Source organism: Sus scrofa, chromosome 4 (assembly GCF_000003025.6).
Source record: "Sus scrofa isolate TJ Tabasco breed Duroc chromosome 4, Sscrofa11.1, whole genome shotgun sequence".
NCBI lineage: Eukaryota > Metazoa > Chordata > Mammalia > Artiodactyla > Suidae > Sus > Sus scrofa.
Genome location: NC_010446.5, coordinates 86083204 through 86110420, shown reverse-complemented (window position 1 = coordinate 86110420; position 27217 = coordinate 86083204). Strand labels below are relative to the sequence as shown.

The 27217-nt window shown below is 45.0% G+C and overlaps 1 protein-coding gene across 5 annotated transcripts in view; it reads left to right on the top strand.

Moving 5' to 3' along the window:
- Positions 1 to 27217, top strand: part of PBX1 (PBX homeobox 1) — a 345739-nt gene that overhangs the window by 59908 nt on the left and 258614 nt on the right. The gene's annotated exons all lie outside the window — the stretch shown is intronic.

Sequence of the window (27217 nt, the reverse complement as noted above, 5' to 3'; positions counted from 1 at the left end):
CATTTCGTCTCTTTGGACCTAAGATCTTTCATGTCCAAGGTCCATGGAGTTTCTTAACAGCTCTACTGAGAAAAGGAGGGCTACACACCTAATCAGCAAGGGTTTTGTGGTTCTGGCATGCAAGGATTACATTCAGAGCTCACAGAGGATTACTCCTGTGTCTGCCTGTGGAATTTTTTTTTTTTTTTTTTTGCTTTTTAGGGCCACACATGCAGATGTTCCCAGGCTAGGGGTTGAATCAGAGCTGCAGCTGCCAGCCCACACCGCAGCCACGGCAACACCAGGTCTGAGCCCCATCTGTGACCTACACCGCAACTCATATCAACACCAGATCCTTAACCCACTGAGTGAGGCCAGGGTAAACCTGTGTCCTCACGAAAACTAGTCAGAATCATCACTACTGCTGAGCCTCAGTGGGAATTCCCTGTCTGGGGAATGTTTGAACAGCATTTGGGTAGATATTTTCTACCACTTTATTCCCATCTTCTTTAGGAATGAGATGGATTAAAGCAAAAAGGCTCCATTATTCATATCAAACCTGTTCTATAAAATCAGCTCACTTTTGTTCTTTCTCCCTGTCCATAAGCCCTGGTTGCATCGACATATAAAGTCATGGGATTGTTGGAGTATGTGCAAATGCTGCGTAGATGTGTAAATGCTGAGTAGATGTGCAAATGCTGAGTAGATGTTTCTTTCAATGGCCCCATGAGATAAGACTGGGCTGGAAATGATCCCTATGTAGGAAAAGGCACTGTATTGGAAGGAGACACTTTAAAACAGTGGGTTGCCAGACATCTTGATTCCTATTCCCGTTGCTGCTTCTGCTGAAGTCTTTCCAGGAAAGCCATTGTGACACACCTCTCTTGGTACTGTACTGGATGCACTTTGGATGCTTTCAGTTTATTGGTATGAAATTTCAGACTCAGAGATATTAGCCCAGAGAGTCTTCTGTGTTGAGAGACAGGTGGGACTTTGAACTCCCAAGTTCTTTTTCTTTTTCGGCTGTACCCACTGTGTGCGGAAGTTCCTGGGCCAGGGATGGAACCAGCACCATAGTAGTAAACTGAGCCACAGCAGTGACAATGCCGGATCCTTACCCCATTGAGCTACTAAGGGAACTCCTAAACTCCCAAGTTCTTGATTGGTCTTTTTTTTTTTTCCTTGCCGTTTAGGGCTGCATTCGTGGCATATGGAGGTTCCCAGGCTAGGGGTCGAATTGGAGCTATAGCTAATGGCCTACACCACAGGTATGCTATCCTATAGCAACATGGGATCCAAGTCACATCTGTGACCTATACCACAGCTCACGGCAATGCTGGATCCTTAAACCTCCTGAGCAAGGCCAGGGATGGAACCCACAACCTCATGGTTCCTAGTCGGATTTGTTTCCGCCGAGCCACGATGGTCTTTTTATATAGTTGTGACTAGAGGAGTGAGGTTCTCTTGCTTGTATCTGAGGCTGCCCCCCTCTGCCCTCAGCCTATGATCAAGGAATACTCATTTGGACCAGGCTCTTCCTTGTTCAGGATGATTTAAGCATTTGATTTGCACATGCTCTTAGCTTATCTCTCATAATTCCTTCAAGTTCTCTACCTCTTGGAGTTCCCGTCATGGCGCAGTGGTTAACGAATCCGACTAGGAACCATGAGGTTGCGGGTTGGATCCCTGGCCTTGCTCAGTGGGTTAAGGATCTGGTGTTGCCGTGAGCTGTGGTGTGGGTTGCAGACGCAGCTGGGATCCCGCATTGCTGTGGCTCTGGCGTAGGCTGGTGGCTACAGCTCTGATTCGACCCCTAGCCTGGGAACCTCCATATGCTGCAGAAGCGGCCCTAGAAAAGGCAAAAAGACAAAAAAAAAAAAAAAAAAAAAATCTCTACCCCTTGTAGGCTCACCACTTTGCTAAATCAAATACTGTCTTGTATCCTTGTCCTGTGAGTCCTAATGGCCACATTTGGGAACATTTCTGTGATCTCTGCCTGGCTGTTTGAGATGACCATCCATGTCTGGCACATCGTTGCTGTGGGCTCACAGCCATGTGGACACATGCTCACCATACACACACAGTTGCCATTTCTTCAGATGCCCTCCTTCCTCCTGTCTTTTCTACACGGAGCATGCCTGTCATCTCCAGAGGTAAGACCTGCCCCATTACACACGAGATGATCATCACTAACTCGGGGGGTACAGCTAGACGGAGACATCTCGCAGTGTGTTAATAAAGGGCCTGGTGAGGAATAGAAAAATGTTACCCCAGGTAATTCTAATAAACTGCCTGCGGTTTGCTGCAACCAGGACTGGAGGATTACAGGAATGAGGGTGGGAGGGTTGCACCCATGTGTTAGGTGATAGGAAGGAGGTTTCTGTACTTGGTTTCTTTTTTTCTTTTTCTTTTTAGGGCCACACCTGTGGCATGTGGAAGTTCCCAGGCTAAGGGTCAAATCAGAGCCACAGCCCTAGCAACTCAGGATCTGAGTCGCATATGCAACCTACACCACAGCTCACAGCAATGCCGGATCCTTAACCCACTGGGAAAGCCCAGAGATTGAATCTGCATCCTCATGTATACTAGTGGATTCATTTTCTCTGTGTCACAGTGGGAACTCCCTCTAGGACATTTTAGATGCTTTCACTGCTTAGGTAAATTAAGAAAGAGCCTTTCCGAGTTTCCATTCCCTCCAAACTGGGAAGGATGTGTTCAATCTCACCTTCATGCCAAAACAGCCCTCTAAATGCCAAACCCATCCAGGTACTGAGGTTTTCTTTGGGGTGTGTCTCTCTGCCTCTTCCTCTTCGCCTTTGTCTGTGTCTCTGGCCCTCTCTCCGTGGCTTGGCATCAGTGCCTGGATAATCCCCACTTCTGCATTTCTTGGTTCCCGCCGCGCCTGCCTTGTGCCTTTCATTACCACGTTAACAAACTCGAGTCGTGCCTAACGAGGACGCCTCATACGTTATGCTAATGATCAAGAGACATGTTAATGATATTTTAGAAGCCTAATTAGTGGAATATATAACTATATGCAATTTGGTAATGGACTGTGACAACAAGTTGTTAAAAGGGGGCTTGACAAATCCAGTTGCATGTGGCCTCAGACAAACAGGAGCTGAGATGGATGCGTGGAAATCAGAGAGGGAGAAGGAGGGAGGAGGTGTGTCCTGGGGGTGGGAATGCCGTGTGTCCATTTATGTGAGGGTCAGTCTTTCTTATGGATTGTTGCTTTCCTATCATCCTTCTGCTGTCCTAAAACCACACGGCTAACTGGATCGGAAGGATTATTTATTAATGTTTCTTAAGCAACGGCTACTCTTGTCATTGATCACACACATATATCTTTGTTAGAAATGCTGTTTTGATTATGTTTTTCTCTGAAATATCCTTACTCGCTGTTTGTAATAGATGTCTGCACAGAAGATAGAAGGTCGGTTCTTAAACCAAAGAGGAATTTTATTGTGTTATAAGCCAGCAGTGGAGACCATGTACGCTGGGAAATTATCTGTATGGTGTCTATCAATGTTTTGATAGTGTTGGTAGGAGTGAACGAGGCGTGGTGTGCGTAAAATCATTCAGCTGTTTGAATGTCATTTTCTCTCCATGAAAGTATTGGTTAGAGGCATATTTCTTCAACTGGAATCTTCTTTCCTCTGGTGCAGTGATTCCCACTCTGGGGCCATGGACCCTGGGGGAGCCAAGAACTTGTTGAAAAGGTTTGGTAAATCGCGTGTCATCTATAAACAGAATATCAAGCATCATCTATAAACAGAACAATGTCGTGGGTACACAGACGCACATGCAGACATACCTACTGAAATTCTTTAAATATAGGAGATGCTGTTGGGGTTGACAAAATGCACAGTCACTTTAAAAAAAAGCACTTTTCAGTTCCTACTGGCTTTTTGTCATGCATCTTTCTTCCGTCTGTAGAAGCTAAAAATAGAACTTGTAATTTTTTGGTAATAAGAAGGGAGATTCTACAGTCACAAAGGTTGGGAACCTTTGCTCTGCCTGTTGTCATCAAAGCTGCTTATAAAACTTAAAGAAGGAGTTCCCGTCATGGCTCAGCAGAAACGAATCTGACTAGCACACATGAAGACGCAAGTTCAGTCCCTGGCCTCGCTAAGTGGGTTAAGGATCCGGCATTGCCGTGAGCTGTGGTGTAGGTCGCAGACTTGGCTCCGATCTGATGTTGCTGTGGCTGTGGTGTAGGCTGGCAACTGTAGCTCCGATTCGACCCCTAGCCTGAGAACCTCCATATGCTGTGGGTGTGGCCCTAAAAAGACAAAAAGAAAAAAAAGAAAAAAACCTTAAAGGAAATAACTTACTTTTGACAACTATTTTCATTCGAGAAAATATCCTTGTGACAGTTGGCTTAGGTGTCTGTTTCTCCAGTGACTCTTACTATAAATTTAAGAGTATATTTCTGTAAGGTAGAAAATTCCTTTGGGGTAGAATTGAACTGTTTTCCTATGGAATGTGCTACACTGTGACCAACCACATAGAATCTTTTTTTTTTTTTTTTTTTTTAAATAGCTGCACCTGCAGCATATGGACGTTCCCAGGCCAGGGATTGAACCCTCACCTCGGCAGCAGCCCAAGTCATTGCAGTAGGATTCTTAATCCACTGTGCCATGGTAGGAACACCACCACATAGATTCTTGAGCACTGCGGTGTACAGGTGGCCGTAGTTTATGGGAAGTTCCAGAAACTTTCTCTCTTTGATTTTTATTTATTTTTTTGTCAAGAATGAACATGCCTATAAGAGCTAAGCTTGCAGTATCACACTTCACCAGCAGGGAAAGCTTTCTGAAACACATTCAGTGTGAATTCTTCTTAAGTTCCTAGCTTCTTGATGGAAAAAGACAGTTTACAGAGACAAAGAAAGTCAAGATTCTGGGCACCAATTCTGTACTCTTGAAATGCATTTTATCAGGCAATGAGGTATATTTGTAGTTTTCTCAAAATGTTCTTCTCAAGGCAATATGCCCTGTCACCACTGAGGAAGGTCAAAGGGGGTAGATTTCTTTTTTGGGGTTTTATTATTTACTGAGCACCACCTCTGTGTCAGGCACAGTGCTGAGTGCTTTTCCTCATTCACTGGCTCAAGCTTCATCAAGTGACCGGCCTATGTGTTAGTACTAGGACCTGGTCTTTGGGACAGAATGGCCCACAGTGGTGCTTTACATTAGTTTCTGAGGTTGTCTTTGCCTTGTCCTGTGTTACCTTAAAGAATTGATTGTAAAAAGAAAGAAAGAAGGAGTTCCCGTCCTGGCTCAGTGAAAATGAATCCATGAGGATGCATGCAGATTCGATCCCTGGCCTCGCTAGGTGGTTAAGGGTCTGATGTTGCAGTGAGCTATGGTGTAGGTCACAGACACAGCTCGGATCTGGCATTGCTGTGGCTGTGGTGTAGACCGGCAGCTACAGCTCTAATTCAACCCCTTGCCTGGGAACTTCCATGTGCTGCCTGTGCAGCCCTAAAAAGACAAAAAGAGAGAAGGAAAAGCATACCTCACTCCACTTATTAAATTGTGGCCTCCTGATATCCAAGAATTATTCTTCTGAATTTAAACAGTGCCCATTGTCATGCTTGTGATAAATGCTTGCTGTGAGAGAACTTGTCTTTTAAAGGGGAGCAGTGGTTGTTTTTTTGAAATGTGCTAAGAAGACCTACCTGGAATCCCTTTTTGATTGAGGGCAGTGAGTCAAAAATGCTGTGTGATTATCATACTAAGTGAAGTAAGCCAGACAAAGACAAAGACCTTCGGATATTACTTATATGTGGAATCCAAAAATGTGATATAAATGACCTTATTTACAGAACAGAAATTGACTCACTGACATAGAAAAAACTTACGGTTACTAAAGGGGAAAGGTGTGGGGAAAGATAAACTAGGAGGTTGGGATTAACATACACTACTACATAAATAATAGGTAAACAACAAAGACCAACTGTATAGCATAGGGAACTATATTCGATATCTTTTTTCTTGCTCATACCCATGGCGTATGGAAATTCCAAGATCAGAGATTGAATCCTGGCCACATCTGTGATCTGCGCCAAAGCTGTGGCAACACCGGATCCTTAACCCATTGTGCCACAGCAGAAACTCTTATATTCAATATCTTATAATAACCCATAATTAGTATAATTAGTTAATTATAGAAAGTTTATAAGTGAGCCAGTGGAAAAGAATCTGAAAAAGAATATATATGTCTATATGGCTGAATCGTTGTGCTTATACCTGAAACTAATATAGCACTGTAAATCAGTGATACTTCAATAAGAGAAAATAATAATTAAAGAAACATTTTTTTCTTTTTATGTCCATACCTGCGCATATGAAAGTTCCTGGGCTAGAGTTCGTTTGTTTATTTATTTATTTATTTATTTATTTATTATTTTTGCTATTTTAGGGCTGTACCCGCAGCATATGGAGGTTCCCAGGCTAGGGGTCGAATCAGAGCTGTAGCCACCAGCCTACATCAAGGTCACAGCAACGTGAGATCTGAGCCGTATCTTCGACCTGCACCACAGTTAACTGCAACGCTGGACCCACTGAGCAAGGCCAAGGATTGAACCCATATCCTCATGGATCCTAGTCAGGTTCACTAACTGCTGAGCCACGAAGGGAACTCCTGGGCTAGGGTTTAAATTGGAGTGGCATCTTCGACCTACACCATAGCTTGTGGCAACACTGGATCTTTAACCCACTGAGCGAGGCCAGGGATTGAACCTGCATCCTCGCAGACACTGTGTCGGGTTCTTAACCCTCTGTGCTACAATGGGAACTCCAAGAAATTGGAAAAATTAAAAAAATGCTGAGTGGTTTTGGTTCCCTGAGAAACTGTATTGTTTCTTTCCCTTGTGTTTGGTCTCCTGTCCCCACACTGAGACTTTAGAGACGTGGATTCCCATCTTTGAGACCCTGTTCCCGTACTCAGCTAGCCTTGCACATTCCACATTTTCAGAGGAGCATCCTTCTGTGCTTCTTCCTTCTCTGTTTCCCCTACACTTATTGATAAAGCACTGGAGGAAGATTATGTATGAACTCAGGATTCTGTTATTACTTCTGTTATTTGTTTCCAGTTAAAAATGAGAACTCATTTTGGGGAGGGAGACGGAAAGGGAAAAAGTTTCTAAGTGAGCCGGTGGAAAAAGCACATTCATTATCAATGTCTTTCTCACTGAGTCGTTTGAAGCTGGGAAAATTAGCAGCCGCTTTGAAGCTCAGAAGATCTTTCATCTTGGTGTGTGTGAGTGTGTGTGTGTGTTAATATTAAGTTGAGATTCTTTTTCTTGCCACTTATTTGGTTTTGCTGCTAATAATGAAATTATAATGAGATCCCTGATGGGATTAAAAAAAAAAAAAAGAAAAAACACCTCACATGAATTATCCTCTTTCCCCCTCACCCTCCTTCTGCCTTTCTGTAAAATCTATTCTGCATAATAGGTCTTTGTCTCTGGATTTGAGGCTGAATTGAAGGAGGCCAGGAGTCGGAAGTGCCCCATTGTTCTTTTGGGGACTAGGATGCTAAGTTCTGTTGGGTTGGGGATGCTCTCTTTTCCTACATTTCCCAGTCCTCTTCCTCCCTGGACCCCATGACCCCCCATCTTCAACACCCCCCAGCTTTGGGTGGGGAGGGGGTGAAGACAAGTATTGGATGTTTTTGCAGGCCGAATGCTCAGTTTATTTGAGGTGCACACACTCCCTTCCCCCCTTTTATGTATTTTCTATTTATTTTGTACTAGAATATAGTTGATTTACAGTGTTGTGTCAATTTCTGCTGTACAGCATAGTGACCTAGTCATACATATATACACATTCTTTTTCTCACACCATCTTCCATCATGTTCCGGCTACTTGGGAGCTGGAGGATCGCTTGAGCCCAGGAGTTCTGGGCTGCAGTGTGCAATGCCAATCGGGGGTATTCACTAAGTTGGGCATCAATATGATGACCTCCCTGGAGCAGGGGGACCACCAGGTTGCCTAAGGAGAGGTGAATAGGCCAAGGTTGGAAACGGAGCAGGTTCAAAACTCCCATGCTGATGGATCCCTTCAGCCCTTTAACTTTTAAGCATTCATGACTGGGTCTTGTATAAAGGGACCAAATATCTGTCTAGATGGGCAGAAGTAGGGTGTTTTGAAACCCTGGGAAAAACTTGCTCAGGATGATAACATTTCTTGTGGCAGTTTTCTGTCCACTTCCTGTCCCATTGTCCCTTAATAGTAAGGCTTTGGCAAGTGCCACTGATTAAAGAGGGTTCAGTGCTCTGGTAGAGCCTTTCTTGTCCACATGGGTGAGGACACAGACTTTTTGGTAGAATGAATCATTATATAGATGGTTCAAGGCAGAGACACACTTTCCTAATTGCAGAATTTCTATCTGTAGGAAAGGCGTTGTTGCTGTCTCCTCCAGTGAGCAGTTTAAGCCTTGGAGACTCAATTTCAGAAAATTCTTCCCTCATGTAACCCGCGCCAGCTGCTGTGTGCTAGTCTCAGTACTCTAGAAGAGGGAAGTGTAGACAGTGGGTAGGATGGGCATAACTTGTCTCTGCCTGTGGCTTGGTCAAAGGCTATTTCCTGAATATCCCATGGTTAGGTTTTTTCTGATCAACGCTAATGACCGGTTTCAGGGCCCCACTCCCACTCGTGAACGTAGGTCCCCCCCTTCTCCCTTCTCACCATTAAACAGGTATAATAAAGCTGGGGAATCTTTACAGTTGGTGATTTTATATCATAGATCAAAGATCAAAGCAGAGGAATACACAGCAACCGTAAAATTAACTGCTTTTTCAATTTTACAATGCTTTCAGTGATGGAGAATCTTATAAATTTAATATTAATTAAACACTTAGCTTTTAACCTCCTCTTGCATCTACTTTTGGCTGGTGGCTGGAAAAAATTAATTGGGCATCTTAAATCTTGTGTTACTAACGCCTTGACAGGAGGGGTTTCAAAAGCACTTATAACTTCAGCAAAATGCATTTGGAGCATTTGTCCTTCCACTCACCTAATTGAAAATGCCTTTTTTTTTTTCCTTAAGGTAAAATGAACCATTTGCCAATTTTCTTTCTTAAGGAAGTATAACTTACAGTCCCTTTTCATAGCCCAAGCTTTAACTCAGTCCCTTGGCACATTAACACTTTGCAAAATGGAAGCCGTTGAACTTCCATTATTATAAACGTCTGATTGATTTTGGAACGTGTCGGGGCAGATGTGTGTCTGGCAGTTTCTCAGACTGATTGTTGGATCACCTGCAGCCTCTGTGTGTTCAGTTCAGTGAGAGGTACCTCCTGCTTTAGCAAGTGAGGTAGGCGGTAGCCCCACCTTGGTGGTGAGTGAGCCCACACAGTGAATCATAGGCAGTGGCATCTAAGAATGGACCTCAGCAACGTGACAAAAGAGTCAGAATAGCAGAGAAAGGAAATGATATTCTACCCGAAGGATGTCTCAAAAGCTCGGAAGCTGGTCCGTTGGACAGGTTGTTTTGGGGAAGCTCGACTAGGTTGTTGACATTTTCTGAGCTGCAGAAGCGACCGAACGTGGTGGCCTTTGGTTGGTGGATGGGCATTAATCTGTCTTTCATTAGCCAGGTAGGCAACCCTGTCTGTGCTTCAGAAATAACTCATCAGGAGGCTTCCGTGTGGCACAGCAGGTTAAGGATCTGGTGTTGCCATAGCTGTGGCGCAGGTTCGATCCCTGGCCTGGGACCGTACACATGCCTCGATGTGGGCAAAAAAAAAAAAAAAAAAGAGAGAGAGAGAGAAAGAAATGGCTCAGTAGAAATAATCACACCAATCCATTGCATCTCTATAGTAAACTTTTTCTCCAACAAGCATGGAGCACTTTCATCCATGTAATCTCATTTTTTTCCTCATACATGGCTGTGAAGTACTTCAAGGTGGGCATGATTGGGCCTCCGAGCTTAACCAAGCTGGTCTCTTGCTGGGGCCATGCCTTTGAACCTGGCTGAGAGTTACAGCAAAGAGAGCATGGAGCCTGAGGAAGGCATATTTCTGTACCTGTCATAGATTCAGGTGACTGAGAAGTAAGTAGTACAGTGATTACTTTTGGGGACGTCTGTTCCTAGCTCCATGCACAGTGGAATTCTCCTAGGTTAGGTGTCTGTCACTTTAAGAAAACTCACAGAAAACTCTGGGAGCAAAAAAATTAAAGGACTCATCATTCACTTTATAAAAAATGTTTTAAAGGGTCTATTTTAAAATGGTTTATACAGGCTTGCTTTAAATCGCTAAGTCTTTTAGTTCTATGGACGTCTAATGAGACCATAAATCAGTTTATGGACCGGTACTCCTGGAGCATCTATTTTGGGAAAGGTAAGGAATAGAGGCTCACAACACAGCAGTTGCTTATCTTCTGCACTGGGCTACAATGGTCCTCGCTCTTCAAGTCCCCAGCAGTCACCTTGACAGTCCCTGATGGCAGTAGGGAACATTTAATCCAACAGTGAAATAATAAATTAGTGTGGAGTCACCACTAGACCTGGGATTCCCAGCTTTGTGCACCTGGCTGGTCTGCATTCCCTGTGAAACCATTACCATTCTTTCTCATAGCAGCTGAGCTTTCTGAACCTTTTAAGAACTGAATTGATGGGATGTAGAATTTGATAGCTGATGAATTAAGGATATTGGTAAATTTAATGACTCTATTAGAAGACGGCTTTTCCAGGATCAGTAGCGACATTTGCTTGTGTGTCCGTGAGTGTGTGTGCAGAAACCCTTTATCTATGTATCTCTCTGTTTTTCTCTCTATCTAGATCTATATGATATGTGGGGTGCTATAAAATTTTTAGTGCCTTAGTTTGGGTTGACCGCCTTATTACTCACGAGTGAGCTATACAGGTCTTCCTTAACAAGTGGCAATAAAGGCTTTACAGCACCCCTTACACCGTCACATATTTTTGTTTAGGCCACATATTGTCTTTTTCTTTTTAAGTCTCCCTTTGCTCATGCCCCTCTCAAGTACCTTTGTTGCCATGGCAACCATTCCATCATTGCTTAGGATAGAGCGGACTGACATCCTCCTGCAAGCATCTTTAAGTCAGTGCTTGTTTGGGTTGACCTCCAACACTCAGCTGGGGCCAGGGCTGGGGCCCTTACCCTGGTCATCCGTGGCACTTTTTTTTCTCTTTAATATCTGTAAGCTCTACTTATTAGACTGCTGTGGTCCTGTCCCTACATTAATCATTCTCCCTGTCTCCATGGATCTGTCCTCTAAGGAATGTGAAGAAGCTGACACTCATCTAAAAATTGAAAAAGAAAAAGTTGATGTTGGGCATTTAGAGTTAAATATGGAGATGTGCAAGTAGTTGGCTGCATAGGAAATACTGAGACCAAGCCCTCTTTGGAGTTCCCTCCCAGGCACAGTTTCTGCAGGTGACAATATGCATTTTTTAAGTCCTTTCTCTCCGTGTCTCTAGGTTTTTTTTCCCTTCTGGCAGACTCCCTTTCCTTGGCCTGTGGACTGTTAGTGCAGGAAAGCAGTCACAGAATTGAATTCAACCCACGTGGCTGCATTTACAGGGAAACTGAGGTGCTAAAGGTCATGTGGCTTGCTGAGGTCACTCAGCCTGTGGTGGCGCAAATGGGATGAAAACCCACATCTCCTGGTCCCTAGCTGGACTTCAGCAACTTTGCCACAATTACTTGATTCTATAACACAGAAATTATTCCACAGGTTCTACGGTCCGGCCAGTTTCCCATCAAGCCACCTCAGCATTTCTGCTAAATGTGGGTGTAGCCATGGTAGAGAGACCATTTGGCAAAAGTAGACAGGTGGTGAGGCTATACGCTCCAAATTTCTCGATTCTTTTTTCCAGCAAGAGGGTTAGCTTGCCAACTCCTTGATAAAAGGTAGTAGTTCTTGTAGTCTGTTATCTCAGTCACATTTGGGATGCTTGTATGTATGACTCCATCTATTTATATATTTTATATGGGCAATATTTTGACTGTTTCTTTTTTGAAAGACAGTGTGGATGAGTATGCCAAAAATCACAGATGATATGAAAAAATGCTATCAATAAAAAAAAAAACACAAAACACTTTTTCAGGAAGGTGAATAAAACATCCCTAAGACAATGTGAAATTTGTCCTAATGACCTTTGGTGAAGTCATTAGTAAAGCTAGTGCTTGGGATCACTGTGGGGATGCTCCTGGAATCTGCATGGCTGACGTTAGTGATTCTGATTAGGGAAAAGAATTCAGATCTGAGAGTCTTTTGGCATTGAAAGGAAGATTTGTTAAATCCATTCTCGGATGACGTGACAAAGAATCCTGAATATATTTTTCTCTTCTGAGCTTCTTACATCTGAGTGAGGTATTTTACATGTCTGGGTAATGGGGCATTTTAGGAGAAGGTCATGGTCTTTTTTCGATCTTTACCTTTCTGACCTGTAGGCATGGTGCTCATATATTTGAATATGCAGTTTTTATATACAGGCTGCCTATGGTAGTTAGTGATTTTCTATTGATTCATCTATCAATCAGGAAATCCTGTAATCCATTTGATATCATTTTTCTGTTCCCAAGATGCTAGGGAGAAGAGAAAGCTAACATTTGCTAGGATCCTACCAAGTGGATGAAATGAGATAATCTATGTAAAGTACGTTTGGAAGAGCTATTGTTTCCATTTAACAGATGAGGAAACTGACCACTAGTGAGATTCAATAAATTGTTCAATCTCCTCTGACTAGTAAGTGACAAAACTCAGGTTTTTCTGATTTCAAAGCCCACATTCTTTCCTCTCAGTCACATTGCCCCCACTTGATACCTGCAGTTACTCTCTTGTCTTTGGATCTGCGCTTTTATCATGTGTGGAATTCCATCCTCCACAGCTCCTAGTAAACTAAGAATGGCAAGCTTTTGGCATCATCACACAAAAGCCTGAGAGTGAGCAAGCCTCACCTTCCTGTGATGGTACCTTGTCAGCTCCAGCAGGTTTCCAGGTAGTTTGATGTCACTGACAGCATGGATGATGAAGTAGCAGCACTTGGGGTGCATAAGGGAGAGTTAGGGATCTGGCAGAAATTGGGGCGTGGGCAGGTAAGAAAGGAAGAAATAATGTCAACGCATGGAGTTGCTTGTTCTTTTTTTTCCTGATTAATCACTTTTGTTTTAACACCTTTTAGGAGTTCCCCAGTGGCACAGCAGGTTAAGGATCTGGCATTGTCACTGCTTTGGCCCAGGTTGCTGCTGTGGCATGGGTTTGATCCTTGGCCTGGGAACTTCTGCAATGCCATGGGCATGGCCAAAAAAATTAAAACAAACAAACAACAAAAACACCTTTTAAAAGCCTCCATCTGGCTTAGGTGCTAGTTGAAAGTTCTGGTTCAATTCAATAATTTCACAGTAGGAAAGGGTATTCTCTTCTTATAATGTTCAGAGAACTTTGTGAACAAACTTAAAAGTCTTTGGATATATACAATGTAAAGAAGCTAGAAGCCATAGCTCTCAAATTGATGTAATGAAATCACTGGGGCTGAAGGAGGGGGACAAAAAATTAAGTGAAAGAGGAAAGTAAAAGCTATCACTCTGAGTTGACCCTTTTACTGGGATAAGGTGCAAAGCATAAATATTCCACATAGAGAGTGACAAGTCCACTTACTTAATTCATTATTTATTTTACTTATTGGAGAAGCTGCATAGCCTCTGGGCATATTTACAAGTGTGATAGAAAAAAGACAGTCCCTGCCATTACTGTTTACAATCCACAATAGATAATATGTAAACAGGATGTATCGTTTTTGTAGACAGACACCTGCCTCAGATACACTTTAACTACAGAAGAGGAAAGCAGTTAAGATGCATATAAAATCACAACGATAAATTAGCTTTTGTAGCAAATGAAGGAAAATAATACAAATCAAGGGATTGGAAATGGGTTTGATCCACATGTGACTGTTTTCACTGTTAAAAACGTTATGTTGGAAGTCAGTGTGGCTGCAGCAGAGTCAGGAACCAGCCAGCGGTGTTGTGACTTGCTTGTTCCATAAGCTGAGCCTGGGCAACACTCAATAACACCCCTCACCTTCATGGGCCATCAGCCGGAGAGAGGCAAATTAGAGAAGTGGCATAAGCCACAAATCACAGGCTGTTGTTAGATTCAGTCTGACCCTTAGCATCATTTTATCTGCGTCCTCTTGGATTTAATGTGATTCCCTTGACACCGCCCCTCTCTCTGGACAAATACTGATATTGTTATTGTTATCATCATGATTACTTGGGGCTGACCTAGTACCCTTCTGCCCTGACACTATAGGACCATGGCACGGCCTCGGCATCAACAGCCTTTGCAGCACCTCATTGACTTGGCTGTACTGGAGGTGAAGTTACAAAGAATGGACGTCTCCTTTAGTGCCCCCACTGCCTTCGGCCCCTTCGTCCTCATTATATGTTTTTTCCCCCCGCTGTGGTGCTGCCCGTTTCCTAATGGAGGTAAAAGCTCAGATAGTCTGATTTCAGGGGGAGGTAGGGAAGAAGGCTCTGAGTTCAGAGAGGGGAGACAAGGTATACCTGTCCTCAGGTTCACAGCATAGCTTTTCTTCTGCTGGACGTGGGAGAGGGGGAAAAGCCAAAATCGATGACCTTGAGTATATACTTTTTCTTAATCCATGAATAGTTTCGGGACTTATAGATAATAGAGAGAATGCCATGGTGGATTCAACACAGCCCCAACCCTGTGTTTGGGGTTTTTTTCAACGTATTTCTTTATATCAAGCCCTCCAGTTCACTTATGAGGAGGTCTTTCTAGGATGAATAGACCGGGCAGGATCAGTGGCACAGACCCATTAGATGTATGCAGCGTGTCTGGTCTAGAGAACACGGAACCGTGAACTCACTGGTGCTCTCCCCAAGCCTGAGGACGGTGGTCAGGTAAAATTGCAAGCACAGAACAGGGACTCTGGGAATAATCTAAAAAGTGGGAAATTGATTTTATGGTGCTTAGACCCCTAAATCTGCTCATAGAGCATTAAGAGCAGGAAGAAACCTTAGAAATGCCCAACCGGGGATTTTCCAGAGAAGGAAACCCAGAGTGAATAGTAACTCACTTGAGTTCATACAGCTGGTTAGTGGCAGAGGTGAGACTCAGACCCAGTTTTCTTGGTGTCACATCCACTGTCCTACATGCTCCAGGTAGAATGTCCTGAAATGAATGGTGCTGACTTTTTCTTATTTTTCAGAGCCATTTCTTTCTCTCCCTTTGTCTGTCTGTCTATATATCTATCTCTTTATTTATCTAATCTATCTACCTATCTTACTAATAATCACATCATTTCCTCTTACTAGTGTTTTCACTGCCAGGTCCATTTGGCTATGATTCAAGGGTCCCAACATGGGCTGTGCCTTGGATTTGGTAGAATGTGAATGAAATTGACAAAGAACATCATCTTTTAGTAGGTGAGAGCTACAGCTCTGGACTCTGACCACCAGGGTTTGAATCCCACATATGGGCTTGGTGACTTGGACATATTATTTAACCTCTTTTTGCTTCAGGATCTTATTCTATCTCATAGGAGGAAGAACAGTGGTATCTACTTCACAGATATCTTTCTCACAGGTAATATACTTAAAGCTGTTGAAACAGTGCCTGGGACGTGTTAAGCCTCATGGTAGACTTTTGTTGTTATTTATTTTCTTCATCCTCTAGCTGTGGCCCTGAGCGACGGCAAAGGTTGTGTAATTTAACCTTCCGTTTAATTGAGGAAAGAACCTATTTGTAGCAGTTCCAGATAATGGTGATCCAGCCCTCTGTAGCACTGCCTCCTCGAAAGCCAGCTCACAACTGCCCGCACTGCTCATCCTTAGAGCCAGCTTTGTCTTCTGGACCTGTACACATGAAGTCCATTCTTTCTTCTGGTTTGGAGTTGGCTTCTAGGTTGCTCGCTGAGTATTCCTCCTGGTTTCTTTGAAGCCTGCGATTGCGGGCTGCTGGGAGATTTGGCCTGAGGCTCCTTCAGGGAAGCCGTGTTTCCCTGAGGGTTGAGCTAAGTGCCATTGGCCTTCAGCAGGACCCAGCCTGATTCTGTACCTAGTGGGACTCACCTTGGACTAATGGATGATTATGCCAAAGTACTAGTACAGGTGAGAGTTGTGGAGAAACAAAATGGGCCATTCCCCTCTTGCTGTCGTATGCCTTAAGCATAATGTTAGTTCCTAAAGGCTTGGAAAAGAGACTGCTTTTTGAACTTGACACTGGTCCAGACTGCCACAGCAGCGCTTAATATCTGTGTGTTCTTGCCTTCCACCCGCAATGCTAATTGGGTTCTGTTTCTGGGATATGAATTGCCCAAATTTGCTGTGGTGTCTGTGGGCTGACAGCAGGCTCAGAAGGGAAGTGTCAGCTTGCCGTTAACACACCGCCATCCTATGGGCACAAACTTTCTGTTCCTGTAGCATAAGAGCGGGAGTTGTTTAGGGTCATTGTTTCAGGGATGTATTTTTGGGGAGGTTATTTTCTAGCCTGTTATTTTCTACTTATTTTCTAGCCTGTTGGGACTTGGAAAGGCCCAAACATTTGGGGCAGGGGCGTGCTGCTGGCTCTTTCTTGGAGCGTGTTCCATGAGCCATGTTGAATGCTGTTCTGTGTGGGTCTGCCCCCAGGTCCCCTCCAGCCTCCTCACAGCCTCATAGGTGACAAGAGGCTGTGAGGTCTGTCTTTAGAGGTGGCAGTTGTGGGCTCTGAGGCTGCAAATATGCTGAGCTTCCTTTCTTTTGCCTTCTAGGAGGCAGAGATGCAGCTTAGAGAAGGTGGAAGTGTGTGTGTGGTGGGGAGGGGGATTTTAGTGAGGGTGGGGGTGGGGAGGAAAGGAGGAACAACTGTAAAAAATGTTAATTTATTAATCACTGAATATATAGCAGTTCATCTGAAATGCTGTTGCTATGCCAACACCCTGGGAGTTTATTTTCTTAATCCAAGAGAGGAGCTCTCAGTCCCCTGCTCCCCTGCTGTGTCATTTGAATTTGCTGCTGCCACCGCTGCCACCGTGGTATCTGTTTTAAAGAGTGTGTGTGTGGGGGGAAGGGGTAGCGATGGGGGGGGGGACGGGAGGGGAACTCGGCTGAACCACCAAAGCAGTCATATGCAAAGCAGTGAGAGGCCTTTCTCCGTACGACTTAGTAAAAATGACACAAATTAATATACTCTACTTAAACCAGACCAAGATTAATGGTTCTCTTTCAGTGCAGCTTAGCCCAACTGTCACTCGACAGGCGTTTGTCGGACAAAATCAACACTAATCAACATTTATTCGTCTCTTGCCCTTGGGTCTGAGGAGCGCGAGCAGGCTGCGCCATTCTCCCGCGCGGCTCGCCACGCTTTTCACCCTCCATCCAGCTTCGCCATACATCACTCTTCCTCAGGGTGCCTCTCTTCGGACGGATCCACACACTCAGCTATCAGGGTACATTAGAGGCATGATAGATTTTCTGTTTTAATTTACATCTATTATATTACAACATAACAGATTTTGATTCAGTTGAGACCAGCATCTCCTATAGCCAGACTCCTTGGGAGGATTTCTGCATTAACTTATTAAGGTTCGTTAGGATGTGGCTTCAAATAGACTCCCTTCTCTCTGGCTCGTGCGCTCGCGTGTGTGCGGGCGCGCGCTCTCTCTTTCTCTCTCTCTGGCACGCTCAGTAAAGATGTCTGGGTGCACCTTATTCACAAGCACAGCTTATTCTCTTTAGACTTGGCTTCCTGTGCTGGGTCACATGAGGCTGCCCGGGTTCCTCCCTTACTTTCTGATTGGACTTTGATCAGCCAACAGTGGGAGCTGTGAGCTCCCTTCCCTGCCTGGGCTAATGGGCTTTGACAAATCTGGTGGCCTGGAGTCGCTGGGTGCCCCGCCCTGGCTTCAGTCGTAGCCCCTTGCATCTTTTTTTTTTTTTTTTTTTCCTTTCTGATCTCAGTTACAGTTTTATTTTTCCTGAAACACAGGTCTACAGAGACAAGGGAAAAAAAGCGAGAGAGGGAACAGAATTGGTTGGGGGTAATTAACTAAGGAGAAGGCAGCTGAAGAAGTGGGTCTGAGGACTGTTTTCCTTTCTCCGTGACCAGCTTGAAAGCATCTTATTTCAGCTTGGAACGTCGTGGATGAGGCCAGCTTGCTTCTAGTGGATGTGTGGGAAAGGCATATTTAGAGTTCCCTCAGAGTTCCTTTCCACCTCATGTATGAAGTTGGCTTTTTATTTTTATCCTTTTCTCTCCTTCCTTTCACGAGTGCCATAGTGGTTGAGTACATCTTTTTTTCTGGTGACAGTACTAAGACTGTAGGCTCAGACCACCTTCAGCTGGCTATTTAGTCACCTGTTTGCTGGCTGCAGAGAAGGAGACAGAAATCCTCCCATCTGCTCAGATCCTTTCCCCCTTATTACTTTATGCGTGAACACCACGGCTTTGTCAAATGTCCAGGGAGACTGTCTCTCCTCAAATTGGCTGTAACGCTAGATCTCTGGCCACTTAGAAGGCCCGAGGTTTTTTTTTTTTTTTTTTTTTTTTTTTTCTCCTGCCAAGCTGTCGGTTCTCAGTGTGGTAAGGTTCCTTTTGTGGCCAAATGCAGAGAAATGATGGGCTGAGTTAGGGATGTGTGGTGTGTGTGTGTTTGCCTGTGGCTGCCGAAGTGGAGGATGTGTTGGGAGGAGCACTCAGGACTTCCATTTTTGCTTTCTTACTACGCAACGATAAAATAAATGACGCTTAGTAGATAACTTTGTGCTTAGAGAACTGGAGCTCAATTGAAGAAACAAAACTCCACCAGGAGGAGTGCTCAGTATCTTGAACTTAGGAAACGGACCTCGTTAATTTTAATGAGGGGAAAAATTCTCCAGCTGGAGCTGAGAAGAAGATGAAATACCAATGAGGTTATCACTTTGGATGATCTCAATGAATTCAGAGTAGCATCAGAATGATGCTTGGAGAATTTTCTGAAGTTCTTTGGAGAGATTTAGCAGAGAATGCATTTGCCTTCGATGGTATATAAAGACCGCTTCCCTGGAGGGCAGAGCAGAACTTTATATGGTTCCTCTTAGAGGGGCTCTTAGAAAGCTTAGCACATTAAGAAGTTGGGCTAAAATAAAACTCAGAGAGAAAATAAATGAATGTGAGTCTTATGTGAGTCTAGCTTGGGAACAATGGAGCTGGTAATATAGTGGCCGAGACAGTTGACTGGAAGCCAAGGGCTTCTGAGTTCAAGTGCACACTGGGACACTAACTTCCACTGGGATTTGGGGCATCTGTTTCTTTATCACCCAAAGGCAGGAGGTGGGCTGAGGGCATCCTGTTATATAGTAGGCAGCCATTCAACGTGAACAATAAGTCGATGACTTTGGCCCTGTTGTTGAGGAGCTGACAGATTGTGACCAATGAGGTTGGGGTGACTGGAGGACAATTTTGCCCTCAGTTGGGAGAGGCTTGCCAAATTCCCCTGGCATTGGTCCGGAACCACAGACAGAAACATCACCGTTTAAGGTATTTGGCCCTTTTACTTTATCCTCGTCCACTACACGGCTGATCCTAGGAAAAAGAGCACTCTTCCACCAATGAATTCTTCAGAGGTCTGGAGCAGACAGCCCAGGCTTTTTTCTCCAAAAGCTCCAGCCTGCTGACTCAAGCTCTTTTCTCATCTCTCTGGCATGTCGCTGCACTCAGGATAAGATTTGTGTGACCATCAGGTACAAATTCATGTGTCACTTTTTGATTAAATGGGGCCATCTTGCTCTAGGGGTCACCGGGCATGTGGGGGGGACCCATTCCTACTTCTAAGGTCCCTTGAATTTCAGCCCTTTTCTTTGAAAGCTGTAAGGCAACAGTTCAGGGCACTTGTGCTGCTGCTATGGCTGTGCCTATATTTGATGGGGAAGGCTGGTTGCCAAGCAGCAGGGAATGGACATGATCGTGTTGCCTAGCAACAGCGGCAGCGTGGTCACTTGCGCAGATTTCTGCGCCTCTTCCTGTTTGGTCTGCTGGAAAATACAGATGGCTTCCGTGGGTCGCTCTCTACCCTGGCCACAGTGAGATGTTGGAAAAACAGTGAACCGGGGTGGATAAATGCACAAGCAGGTGGTTTAAAATGATTACTTTCTAAACTGTCTAGGGCCGAGCTTTTTGTACGGTGTTCCTCCATTTCCCCTTTGAAGATATTGTACGTACCCAGCGTGACCTGTAGATTGATTGCAGAGCCAGGAGAGGAGTCTTAGGAAAAAGTACCCCACTTCTTTGCGTGCTGCCTCTTCTGAGCCTGGTGGAGCCTTCGCACTGGGGAGCATGTGTGAATATAATATAAAACAGTCAATTTTCTGATAAATACACACACACACACACACACACACAGGCCTGTGTGAAAAAGATACAGGAGGAGCAGAGCGTGACCACCTATTGTTTGTTGGGGTCTGAGGAACAAAGCAGTCGGGAGAGATAAAGGCAGGCGAGCCCTGCGGGTCTGCCCTTTCTCCCTGCTCTGACCAGCACCTCGCATGTGACACAGCTCAGTGAGGTCACTTGCTCATTCCAGATTCTAAAGATGCTTCCTTGGCAGAGGCCTCCTAGGTCAGAGGCCTCTTGGCGGTGGTTGTATGTTTGGAGCACCAGGAGTGTTTGGAGCTGAATGCTTAAGGAATGGATTTTCTGGCAGTGAGAGAAAGAGAGTGAGCATCTGACCCTTAGCCCTCCTAGGGTGAGGAGGTACCTCCCTACCCACTCCCGTTCCTGTCTATGGAGTTGAATTGTAGCCAAGTACCGGCTTGGTGTCAGCAGGCCCTGGTTCTGTCTTTAATGTCACTGCCTACCTGCGGTGTGGCTCTTTGAGGCCCTTTGTCCCACCTGAACCTTTGCATTCCTGTCTAGGAAGATAATAGCAAACTCAGCCTCACAGGGAGGGCTTGAAGGTTCAGAAAGGCCCTGGTTTGTTGGCACATCTGGCCTAGAGCCAGTGTGTAGGGATTCTTGCTGCCAACCTCCTCCTAGCAGTTTAAGAGCAGGAAGAGAGAAGGGAAGGCAAGCTCTGCACAGCACAGATTTCGCCATCTTGGTTTCTGTTCCCAGCCTTAGCCTTCCAGATGATGAGCCAGTATTTCCATCCATTTAGGTTAGAAAAGACGAGAGACCCCTCTCCTTTTGGAGGCTTGACTTGGTCCCTTGGGAGCCTGGAGGGGGCTAATTGATTTTCAGTAGTTTCCTAGTTTTTACAAAATCAGTAAGGATGGGTTGTTTGCATTTCACAGATGATGAGACAGGAATGTAGAACAGTGGGCTAATTTGTTGGGGATTCTCGAGACCATTGGTTCCAAGTTGGGATCAAAATCCTAGGGCCTGATGGGGTAAAGGAAGCCTCTGGCAAAGCCAGAGGGAGTAGGTTAGTGTAGGACATCTCTGTGGAGTCAGAACATCCTAGGAACTGAGGAGACTTGGATTTTAGGTTTCAAGTTGCCAGGTCAGTGAGTGTCCTCTGGATAGATTGAAGCATGGCTTTTGGCAGCCCAGCTGAGCTGCCAGGCCTGAGTCTGCTCTGTTGTACGTCCACTAGTCTGCAGAGGGGCAAAGGCATTCTAATGCAGAAGCTCCAGCTCTCATTGAAGTCCTGCTAAAGGCCCTGGTTCTTCAGTTTCCTCAGAGTCAGGGAAACCTAGGGCTAGGAATTACCAGCTTTGGCTACTTTAAAAGTGCTCTACTCAGTGGATTGCTCCATGAAGGACAGCATGTCCTTCTTTTGCATTGGTTACTTGTCTCTCTCTTTTTTTCTTTTTTGGTCTTTTTAGGGCCACACGCATAGCATATGGAAGTTCCCATGCTGTGGATCACATTCGAGCTTCAGCTGCTGGCCTGTGCCACAGCCAGAGCAATGCCAGATCCGAGCTGTGCCTGCTGCCTACACCACAGCTCACTGCAACCCTGGATCCTTAACCCACTGAGTGAGGTCAGGGATCCATACTGTGTCCTCATGGATCCTAGTCAGGTTCATCGCTATGGAGCCAAGGTGGGAACTTCCTGGTTACTTTGTCTCTTAAAGCAAGTGTAGACACAGTTTTCTGGACCAACAACTGTTAACGGCTTCACTTCTCTTGTCAAAGAAGGGACTTGTTCTCTCAGAACCCTTTTGGCTCTGAAGGTTAGAACCTCTCCACAATACCAACATCCTCAGGCATTTCTTGTTCTCTGTGCAGGAAGAGAGCAGCCCTCACAGATTCTCCTCACAGCAGCCATTGGTAGACTGTGAGCAGAACTCGGAAGGCAGTATGGTTCTAGAATTCCACACCGCCTGTTTTTGCCATGGCGTCCAGAGCTGCCTCTGACTGTCACATTCCATGGCCCTGCGCCACCGATGACTCAGGATACTCATCTAAGTGTTTTCCTTAGGGGCTGGGGCAGGGAGGAAGGGGAGATTAAAGAGAGGAGAGACTTGTGTGCGGTCCATTTCCCCACCTATCTGACATTAAAGGGGTCCAGCAGCTCCTGCCATAGCACCTAGGAAGGTCAGGAGACACCCAGATCTAAGCTAGAGTAAAGAAATTTTTTTTTCTTTGCTTTTTAGGATCACACCTGTGGCATATGGAAGTTCCCAGGCTAGGGGTGGAATTGGAGCTACAGCTGCCAGCCTGAAGCCACAGTAACTTGGGATCTGAGCCGTGTCTGCAATCTATAGCGCAGCTGAATGGCAATGCCGGATCCTTAATCCGCTGAGCAAGGCCAGGGATGAACCTGCATCCTCATGGATCCTAGCTGGGTTTGTTACCCCAGAGCCATGATGGGAACTCCCTAGAGGAAAGCAATGAGGCCTTTTCCCCACCAGACGTGCCTCCCCAGCTGCCTTCTTACTTGGCTGTATCTGTAAATGAACCACCTTCTTTATGCCTTGGTTTCATGTGGTCTCTCTGTGAGACTCTTGGCAGAGGCCTTGGTTGCCACCAAAAGAGGCTAACAGTGCAGCCTCCGCCCCAGCCCATCTCAGGGGTGTTTCCTTAGCTAAGTCCCGGGGAGGCATGCAATGAAAGAGAAACAGGTGTAGCCGACCTGAGGAACCACTTCAAGGCCACATGTCTCCCCCCAGCAGCTCTCTCTTCCCGTGGATTGGAAGATGTTCAGCCTTTAGTCTCCGTCAGAGGACAGTGTGAGAAAGGGGATTGTATTATCTGCTGATTGTATTATCTGATTGAAATCCCCTCCCAGCTGTGTGAGCCTGTGGATTTGCATCCTTCCCGTGACAAGTATCACTTATTGTGTTTGGTTTTGCTTGTCACAGTGACTTTTGGTATTCAGCTAACACCCTTCTTTTAAGGAAGTTAGAACACTTGATACATTTTAAGCCTCTGATCCTCTCAAATACTCCTGGAAAACTGAGGTCCATTGAGATGAAGTGCCTTGATTAGTTATATAACAGGCTGGCTGCTTTTTGGTTACCCCTTTTCTTTCTCTCCCTCACTCTCACTTTCCCCTTCTCTCTCCCTTTCTTCCTCTCCCTCTCTCATGTTGTTAGAAAATTGTCTGCATGTACAGGTTCGCAATATTCTACTTTTACATCAGAAGTCCTATCTCTAGTACTGTTTATTTCCATCATGCCCCCTTTTCAGGAGAACTCTAGCTCTGTTGCCACATTTGCATTACCGGCCCCCTGCGTGTGCATGAGAGGTTAGCAGTAACGCCACTTCAGAACCGAGGTTGCTGAGTGCAGGCTCATTCTATCTTGTAGAGACCGAGTCTCAGCAAGTGGAAGTGTCTTGCCAAGGGGGTGGAACTATTAATAAGAAAGGAAACTAAAAATAGACCTTAGACATTTCACTTGGCTCTCCTCGACATCACTCCTCGCCTGGTCTTGGTTAGGACAGGCATGACATCGCTCCGTTTTCATCCAGAGAACCACCACCCAAGTGTGCCTCAGTGGTTCATTAGGGTATGCAGTCTTTTAGAGGTGATGTTGAAACTTGTAAACGTGGGGTAGTTCCTAAGGTCCTAAGGCCTAAGGATGGGCACTGTAGCCTGGTCCTGGGATGTCCTGGTAGATAGGAAGTGTTCAGTGGACATTTACCAATTTGATAAGGTTTTTATTTTTATTTTTTTGCTTTTCAGGGCCACTCCCGCAGCATATAGAGGTTTTCAGGCTAAGGGTCAAGTCAGAGCTATAGCTGCTGGCCTACACCACAGCCACAGCAACTCGGGATCCAAGCCGCGTCTGAGACCTACACCACAGCTCACGGCAATGCCATATCCTTAATCCACTGAATGGGGCCAAGGATCGGACCCTCGTGCTCATGGATACTAGTGGGGTTCATTTCCACTGAGCCACCATGGGAACTCCCAATCAGGTTTTGTTTTTTTTGTTTGTTTTTTGTTTTTGTCTTTTTTGCTATTTCTTGGGCCGCACCCTCGGCATATGGAGGTTCCCAGGCTAGGGGTCCAATCGGAGCTGTAGCCACCAGCCTACGCCAGAGCCACAGCAACGCGGGATCCGAGCCGCGTCTGCAACCTACACCACAGCTCACGGCAACGCCGGATCGTTAACCCACTGAGCAAGGGCAGGGACCGAACCCGCAACCTCATGGTTCCTAGTCGGATTCATTAACCACTGCGCCATGACGGGAACTCCAGGTATTTTTTTTTTTTAATTCTGGCCAGCACAGTTCCTTTACTGTCAGCAAGGGCACAGTGAACTGGCGCTACTTGCCTCAGAGAACAATAGACATCATGAGGAAATAATATAACAAAAACCATCTGCCCTCAAGGAGCCCACAGTCTGGTTGTGGAGAAAGGACACAAAAAAGAAGTCTGTCCTTTGCTTTGACTGGCGTCACTGTGACTATTCTAAGGCAACAGGCCACCTCTTATTCTTTTACCCAGCCCAGCTGTTTCAGATGGAAGGATAGAGAGGCGGGCTTATGCTGTGATGGAGGTGATGTTTTATTTTAAGATAAAGTATGGAAGCAACTGATTGATGGATTATAAACTGGGAGGTCCAGGCTAAAGCTTCATTCTGGGGGCATCAGTATATTTCACTGGGAGCCTCCTGGGCATTAATTCCGCCGTTAATTTTGTTATTAGAGACCTAGCCAAACAAAGGGAGGTGGCGAAGCTCGAGGCTGGTTTAACCTTGATGAAACAGTGATTTCACCAAGGATGATGTTCCCCCATCTATCTTCATCCATCAAGGCACTGCTGAAATATGCTAATGAAGCCCAGAGATAGGAGCCCAGCGCAGTTAAATGGGGCGTTGCAGACACTCTCTGTACCCCCGTGACAGGGCGATGCCACTTACTGTCCAGATTTAGTATAGGAAGGAGAGCAGTGCTGACGTGGAATTGTGGTCAAAGGCACACTGTTGGTGGAGAGTCCACCTTGCAGACACGAAGGGCAAGATTCAGAGGCACACATTCCAGAATGGGACAGAAGAACTTGGGGTTTGGGGAAAGGGGTTGTTTTCCTTTATTTTCTTGGCCGCATCTTTCAGCTAATCCATTTAAGAAGCAAATACGTGGCACACTGCAGATGGGGAAGCGTTTTGGTTTGTAAGCATTTTTGTTTGTAAGTTCCAGAATGTGACCTCCCACTTTGTGCCAGATCAACTTATCTGTCACCCTGTCAGTTTGTATCACTCTTTCTTTCCAGTAGTTAAATGAGCTAATATTTTTTTTAAAGTTATGATTTATTAAGTAGCTATTACATGCATACATTATTGGGCATGCTACCAAGTAATTCTGTATACCTTAGTTTAATGAAATGCTTACAATCACCCTTGAAGAAGTGAAGTTATAGCATATGTTTATATAGATGAGATTTGAGAGGTTAAATTCATATCCAAAATCACATAGTCGGTAAGTGGCCTGGTTGGGGTTCAAACACATGTCCATCCAACTCCAAAGCCCTTGCATGAGGCCTCCATGATCTTACGGCTCTTAGTCAGGGCATGTATGGGAATCCCTACTAACTGCTGGGGGTAGTTTGGCTCACTTACATATTTATGTGTTCTTGGAATTCGCTGTGACTTTAATTTTTAGTATTCTCTCTTTTTTTAAGGGCTGCACCCATGGCTTATGGAGGTTCCCAGGCTAGGGATTAAATTGGAGCTGTAGCCCCTGGCCTACGCCACAGCCGTAGCAACGCCAGATCTGAGCTGTGCCTGTGATCTACACCAAGCTCATGGCAATGCCAGATCCTTAACCCACCGAATGAGGCCAGGATTGAACCTGTGTCCTAGTCAGATTCGTTTCTGCTGAGCCCCAATGTGTGAACTCCTTTATTTATTTGTTTATTTAATTTAATTTTATTTTATTTTTTAGTATTCCCCTAACAGTTTTTTCCTTCCTAAATAGACCATAATCTCTCGGAGGCCAGGGCTGAGGTCCTCACTCTAGTGGCCCCCAACATCAAACATTTTGATTAATAACTCACCTGTCCACTGGTGATATCCATAGCTTCATGTGACAGGCTTGGTGTGGCACTGTCCTTCTAGTCAATGGTAAAATAAAGTTGGCCAGCTGCTTTCTAGTTTTTATACGTTGGGTGAAAGCCATGGAAGGTTGTATTTGTCTTTACAAATTCATGCTACAGTTAAATGTCTTCGTGGATCCACGTCTGTTTCCTACTCATTCATTGGCTTTGTCCTGTCTAGTTCATATCAGACCACACAGAGAAAAAAGTAAATAGCAAATGAAATTTCATCATCACTCATTAAACAGCATCTTCAGGCCAGTCTCTTCTAGGAGCTGGGTACAGAATTGTGCTGATCTTAGATGGTTAAGGTAGCCACCCCATCTTCCTTCCCAAGTAGCAGTTCCTGAACTGCCAGGTGGTCTTAGAAATCAGGTGAAAGAATTCCCAAATATAAAATGAATATCAGCCACCCCCTCATCTCTCATCTTTTTCTTATGCAGATGGAGGAAGGAAGAAGCAAAAAAAAAAGATGGATTTTTGAAAAAAAATTTTTTTAATTAAGATGCTAAGGGACATAAATTCCCTGAAATATATCATGCTAGAATAAAAGCTCAATCTTGGGTTTAAAGTCTGTTCTGCCATTTATCAACCCAGCTCAGAACTTTGGGGACCCTCGGCTGTTATTAAAGAGTTAATAATCAGAGTCCTGTAGCTTCCAGGATGTCGTGTGGGTCTGTGTATGTTGCCAAAAGGTAACATCAGCCAGTGGAGTCAGTTGGGCTCCCTGTCTGGCAGATCTGTCTTTCTCAGCTGCTCCTCCTCTACTTTCTAGGCTTGGAGTTCAT